This window comes from Etheostoma spectabile, chromosome 9 (assembly GCF_008692095.1).
Source record: "Etheostoma spectabile isolate EspeVRDwgs_2016 chromosome 9, UIUC_Espe_1.0, whole genome shotgun sequence".
NCBI classification, from domain to species: Eukaryota; Metazoa; Chordata; class Actinopteri; order Perciformes; family Percidae; genus Etheostoma; species Etheostoma spectabile.
The window spans coordinates 9021064-9028349 of record NC_045741.1 but is presented as its reverse complement, the minus strand read 5'-3'; the positions used below and the strand labels follow the sequence as shown (position 1 = coordinate 9028349).

Genomic DNA, 7286 nt, shown 5'->3' with positions numbered 1-7286 from the left:
GCCTATGTGTTACAACTTGCATCCAATAACTTGTCTTGTATCTAATTTGAAATTTTTTACTGTAAACCAGACTTTCCCTGTCACCTTTACACATACTCCAAAAAAAGGGAATGCAGCAGACAGTGGAAGAAGGTCTGGCTGTATATCATAAATCTAGTCTCAGTCTTGACTGGGTATCGCCGTGCTTTGGTATTATTCTTGACTTAGTCTTAAACCCTCAAATTCTTGGTCTTGTCTCGGTCTTGATGCACTCTGGTCTTGGTGATTACTTGATCACAGTTCAATGGTCTTGACCACAACACTAATGGAGACAAAAAACTGAAACTTTTCTTTCCAAGCCCTGACTATGATAAAACTATGGCTATACTTTATTTTCCTTTAGTGTGTTTTCAAATTTTCAGACCATCAGTACTGAAGTCCGCAGTACTGAATTTTTATTTTCCATTCGAGAAAAATGACGTTGCATCAGTAAAACCTAGAAAGTGATTCCCTGTGTGGTCCATGAAACAAATAAAAGCCCGCCTAAAAAATAAGGGCCAAAACAGAAGGAAAATACTAATTTACCCTCATTTAAAATCTGCATAATCTCCATTTCCACATTATTAATTCATGGTACACTACATCTATTAATCAGAACTATACTAAACCGTGTCATACCATTGCGCCGCTAAATTTCTCTTTTAACCCCACTACTGTTCTCACTGCAGCGTCTTAAAACGATATTAACTTGCTTTAAGGTTACACCGAGGTTTGGGGTTTCCCCCTTTGGGTGTGTATCAGAGAGCAGCAATGCCATCCAAGTGAAATTAAATATTTACAAATTTCTGTTGTCACAATAGGATTACTAAGGAAAATAAGGCCTTGGTTAGAATTACCCAAACTATCCTTCAACTTCTAATTAGCATCAGCTTTATAAGCGGATCAGGAACACACCAGCCTTTGGGTGGGGTCTTGGCACAGAGTTAAAAATAAGGAAAGCAGGACAAGTTATAAACATATAACTATAAATAGACTTGACTATTTATTATTTTCATGCTCTCCATGTGTTTTATTTTATCACTTACTTTTTTACCATGTAGCACTTTGAGATTTTTGCAAATATAAAGTGCATTACAAATTAAATTTATTGTTATTATTACATATTGCTATTACACAATAACTTGGCTAATTAAACCTAAGTATGCTTTGGAAATCGAGCGGAATCCGCTGCCAGTTAACTTACTTAGTAATAATTTGGGGGCTTGACTCTGTGATTCCTGACGCTTGACACAAAGCCGTGATTGAGCCAAAACACTTAATCATGCCTGGGACCTTTTAAAGTAGCCTACTAGAACTGAATAACAAATCTTCTTGACTCATTCCAGCCAAAAGATTGCAGTCCTCTAAATTTACAAGATATAAGGGATACTTAATCTTTCATGTGATTTGGAAAGATCACATTCACAGCCAAAAATGGCAGCAAGATAAGATTCAGGGAATTAAGAAAACTAAATTCAACTGTTGCACTTGTAATTTAATGAAAGCTGATCAGCTTCTTATAAGCAATAATGTCCGGAAGAATTAATAATGACCTCATGTGGAAATCATAAGACTATTAAAACAGATGAAAGGTATAATTTGAATACATTTAGCATAAATATCTGCTGTTTAAGTAATACTAAAATGGTTATGACTCAATGCTTAATAATTTATACGCTTTACTATTATTCTGCATTGGACTTGTGTAGACTTTGAGACTGCTCAGAAGTAGATTGTGCTAGATGCTGCTTTTAAATACGCAAAGGTACATGTTCATCATATTTTGTACATTCAGATTATTTTTTTTCTCGTGATCAATTTCTTTTCATATTTAAACAGTTGAACAAAACATTGCACAGTGCATCTCCTCCACAATCAGAGTTTTGATTAAGGTAAAGAATATCTGGAAAATAATAACTTGCAGTTTACAATGAGCTTGAAGCTGAGAAAAAAAGCCTATGTTGTCCTAACAAAGCTAAGCCCCTTTGGGTTTTTTAGTTTTTTAATTGAGATGTTTAAAGGAGATTTATTTTCCCTCTTATCAGTGATTAGTGCTGTACGTTCTCTAACTGCTGAACATGTTTTAACATCTGGTCTCCATTTACAGTTCATTGACTGTGTATTTTGCACATTACTACAGCAATTGTATGTGCAGTGTCCCAACAATAACCAGTCATCTGTAGACATCAGTGCTATCTGAACAAACATGGCAACACATAAGAGGTTCACTCAAATATTTGATTGCCTGGTCTATCATACTGTAGGTACACTGGAATTAAAAAATCTGTGAGTTAAGGCTGGCTGATGGGTAATCCATTCAATAGCACAATAGCATTTAGGTCTATGCCGCTGGGCTTTCCTATGTTAATACAAGAGTAGTTGCTGCTTGGGGAGATCAGCTGATTATCGTCAGTTGCTGCAAATGCCTCTGTATCCATTTACGTTTATGAATATTTAATAATCTTTGTCTAAAGCATTACGTGTAGGACCAAATTGTTGGCAAAAAGGGAACACTGTTAAGTCTCAGATGGTCTATATCCACGTTCCACTTCTGGGATTGCGCCGGTGCTGCAGGAAATTCCGCCGTACAGATGCCTCATCACCAATGTCCGTTTCCTTCCCCTTTATTTGTGTTAGAATTTTAAACTCCGGTAGATTTTTGAGGACTATGGTTAACGTCTCCTCAGATCTCTGCAGGGTAAATCCAGACAGCTAGCTAGACTATATGTCCAATCTGAGTTTTCTAATTGTACAACTAAAACAACTTTTGAATACATACTTCCCACCAAAGTCCCTTCCCGAAGCTATTTTGCAGTGGCCTCATGCAGAGTTTAATTTTGATCTGTTTATTGATCCCCTATGGGGAAATTACAATTTACACTCTATGTCCACACTTGGTTAGTTTACACACAGTCCTGAACTACACACACACACGCTCAGGATCTATACATGCACTTAAGGAGAGATGTCAGAGTGAGTGGGCTGCCAGCCGAACCAGCGCCCTGAGCGGGTGGGGGGATACGGTGCCTTGCTCAACTGCACCTGGCAGTGCCCAGGAGGTGAAGTGGCATCTCTTCAGCCACCAAGCCACACTCCGTACTTTCGGTCCATACGGAGACTTGAACCAGTGACCATCAGGTTGCCAACCCAACTCCCTACGGACTGAGCTACTGCCACCCCTTTAGTGCCACCCATGACGATTGTGATTAGTTTAAAGAAATGCCGATAAACTAGAGCACATATTTCTCCCATACCCGAATGCTGTGGACCAGCCAGACCCTCCCCACAGTGCTGTGGAGGATGGTCTGGCAAAGCGAGACTAAGTCTTACAAGAAAGCCCTTCTATTATTCATAACACTAATAAAGTGCAAAAAAAAAAAGATTTAGGAAAATAGAACAGGTCATATTTCCCTCTAGAGCTGTTTATTATTAAGTAATGACCATGATTTAATGGCATAGTGCTATAACGCCTTCTCTGGAGTGGGGCTGACATTTGGCTTACTGGCTTTTAAACTACAGTATATTGATTTTGTTTGTGAAGAAATTACATAATACCCTACATGGCCATGTCCTGGTTACTATGGTGATGGGCAAGGGGGTGGTTGTTGGCAGGGGAGATGTCAAGGCCATTGTCGCTGATGGATAATGGATGTATAAAGGAAGTGAATATGTGTCTTGTTTGTAAAATAGAAGCATTTGGAGCAGCACTGTACTGTGTGGGTTGCACAACAAGGGAAGGCAAAAGAGGTGAGTGGATAAAAGTTATTGTAGAATGATGCCAACTCTCTCTGCTCCATTTCAATGGGCTCCAATTAAACCTGCCCTGCCCTGGCAGCTGCACAGTCATTGCCACAAGCTCACAGATCCAGCCTTATCTGCTTTAATTCCTGAGTTACATTCAACATAAAGTTCTGCTCTGCAAAGTGTATGCACAACTCAGGAATGGAAAAGTCCTGGTACACTGATCTGCTATTTTTCCTTTGCAGTAATGCAAAACCACTGACAACTACTGATTCTGATTCTGAACTAGCTGAAGTTGTTTGTGAGGTAGAAATAAGGTCCTACTCAATTTTACATATAAATCAGGTTATTGGCAGACATTCTTTGATTAACACAATTTCCAGTTGTTTTTTTCAGGAGTTCACTGGGCAATGTTTTGATTCTTTTTACTTGTTTGGGTGCAAAAAGGTAAAGAATATTGATGATGCTGCAAAACCTACTTTCATTCTGTTTGCCCTGTAGCCAGTAATCAGTCCTCCGCATATCGAGACACATCAGTTACCAGAAGCAATGGATTCTGCCGATGCATGGATGCCTATTCCATATAAGATAAGATAAGATTAAACTTTATTGTTTGTTCATACAGGAATTCTTCTTGCATAGCCTGCTCCAACAATAACACAAGCATATGTAAAGCTCATAGCATCTGTGAGTTAATCTTTCAAACATGTTCTTTTATTCTACCATGTAGCACTAAACTATTTAGCTTGATTTAAAAGCAGTATTAAAAGGGATTGTTAGATGTTAGGCTGTCACTGCTAATAATTGGCTCAAACCCAAATGTGAAATTCATTAAGCCAATCCACCACCACTCCTCTTAATGGAGATCCTGTTGATAAAGCTACAGGGCCTGATAGCTATCAGATATAATTAAACTGATAATTGTGATTGCAAGAATTCTCTTCAGGCTGTAATTATAATGCAGGAACATTGAAGGTTCTTGCTGGTCTATTTACAGGCACATTACAAGCATCTCAATTCATTTGTACTATATACAGAGCAGCTTATGAATATTTGGACATTCCCACATCGCTTGGCTCTGCAATCAAGCATTTTGAATTTGAAATGATAAAGTGACAATTAGGGCAAATTACCATCTCTCAGCTTTAATTTGAGGTTGTTTACATCCATTTTGGGTGTAGAGAGTGCTACGTCCAAAAGGGCTGCAGGTCCAATACTGTTAAACTAATGTGTGAACATCCTCAAACTAATGTGTGAACATCCTCAAACATTTTTAAATGCTGTCAAAGTATGTTGTCTAAAGTGAAAAAAAATGTCCAAATACTTCTAGACCACTCTGTAACGATGATTTGTTGAAATTTGGCATACCAGACCATGCATTCAGGATCACGTGACATTTATAATTAATCAATACCGCCGTCATAGAAATGAGTGGTCATTCTGCTGGTTTGAAATTTCCTAAAAATACATTAAAATAAATCCTAAAAGGAAATGGAAACGAGAAAGAACTATCTACTCTCTGCAGAAAGCGAAAAGTTCTACATATAGTTTTAGGTTTGCATTTTAATTAGATTTTTCATTAATTTATTCTTTTGTTTTGGTGTACATTGTTACTCTTGAAAGCATGGTCAGAAATGGCAACCATGGCAGAAGACAAACCAAAAAATATTACACTTAGATAAAAAAGCTACAGCCAATGTTGGCACTGATATGCAAAAGCATGTTAAACATTACATAGTGCCAAGCTGTTAGGAGGAGGGATGCAGATGCAGCTGTTTTTCTCATTTTATTAGCTGATGTCCACATTTGGTGTCGAACTTTGGTTGTAATGTGTCAGCATTAGGTTGCAAGTTCATTTTTGGCAGACAATTAGTATGAATGGTCTAAGTGCAGGTAAGCCTGCCACAGCACACTGCCATGTTAAAATCTGTGTTTGGTTGGAAAGTGAACAGGATTTACCCAGGTGTAGTTCCAGTAAGCACTTGCTGTCTTCTCATTATAACGTTCTTAGTGGCTGTAAGCTGCTTTCTGCTATTGATTGTAAATGAAATGGAATAACAGTGTTCCTTTGTTGATATATTTAGATACAGTTCACACATTACCATGTCTCCAGATATCATTGCTTTCTTGCACCATCTAAATTCCTGTTATTTTGCATTCTCTGGTCTCAATAGAGCAGCTAATGCATGCTTGTTTTGGGGGTTGGGAGCTGCTGTCAATCCAGTGGCGTCAAACACGCGGTGACACTCTGACAAGCGATCACTGGGAAATGCAGTGCAGTACACTAAACAGTGACAGCAGTATCAGTAACGGTGTCGCCAAAATAAAGAAAGAAAACTAAACTAAAAGCTTTGATCATCACCTTAAGGAGAAGGTTATTGTCTCTAAAGGAGTTTGAAAGTGCTGAGGTTCAGCTAAGTACAGCATTTTTCCCCACTGATTTTCTATACATGCTTAATTTTGTCCAGTTGTTCAGGGCAAGTGAGGGTTATGCTGACACTCACTTGGCTAAAGGTAGGGAAAAGAACTGTGGGTATGGATGCATTTTGACAAAATTTTAAATAAGGAGATACGATGCAGAGTCCCAACATAGAGGACCAGGGCTGCGATTTGAAAACAGGCTGTGAGGCAATGTAAAACTCTCCAAACATCAAACATGGTACATAAGGTTAAATTCAGAAATGCTTAAGGTAATACAATGGATTACATTTGTATTTATTGTTGTGTAATTAAAGTATATTGCTTTACTAGGGCTTGCACGATGCCCTTTTTTTATGTACTCTTTCAGAGCTGCAAGTGAACATAACTCAAGCACTGCCCAGTGTATAAGCTTATTTTTGACATAAGAATATGAAAGACAAATTCCAGTGGTGTTTTGTTTATATGCATTTATATTAATCAACAATTAAAAAAATCGGCTTCATTGAAGGCTTTACTTGTTTAACTGCATCAGTGTCAGTATGTGACACACTGGAATCAATCAGGGGTTTTTTTTTCTCTTAAATCTATTACCTCACTCTCTGAAGTACTTCAATTAGATTTGTATTTCTAACTTGCCTGTTAGCTTTGCCAAAATGTCAATGAGTCTCGTACTGTTCTCCAATAATGGAAGTCAGTACCGTGATTGCATGAAAAAAAGCTGAGTGGATGAAGCCACTTATTCTAGCTCATGTAAGTGAGCACATTAATAGTATTTTTTCGGCATTTGGAAAACTTCTAAAACTTATTAAAACTACACTCAAGACAGCAGCTTGTGATGGAGGCAATAAGAGCCAGAAAGCAGAGAGTTAGTACTTAAGCCATGAACAATCTCTGTAAATGTCAACCGATGTGACCAGGAAATCTACCTTGTAACAGAGAATCTGTCAAGGAGCACGCTCAAACTACCACTTGCTGGGGATTGTTTGGTTTGACATGATATATACTTTGAGGTGAGAAAGTGAGAGGTAGTGAAAGCAAGAGATTTAAACAGAGACAGGCAGAGAGACAGAGAGAAAATAAAGTTACTGCTGAGGCAAAATGCTGAC

The 7286-nt window shown here is 38.1% G+C and overlaps 1 long non-coding RNA gene across 1 annotated transcript in view; it reads left to right on the top strand.

Annotated features, from left to right (window-relative positions):
- LOC116696143 (uncharacterized) overlaps window positions 1-6937 on the top strand; it is an 11526-nt gene extending 4589 nt beyond the window's left edge. The window contains exons 2-4 of the long non-coding RNA XR_004333633.1: window positions 2984-2991; window positions 5553-5557; window positions 6926-6937. This is a non-coding gene — a long non-coding RNA (uncharacterized LOC116696143). The remainder of the gene's footprint in view (window positions 1-2983; window positions 2992-5552; window positions 5558-6925) is intronic.
- The last annotated feature ends 349 nt before the right edge of the window (window positions 6938-7286 follow it).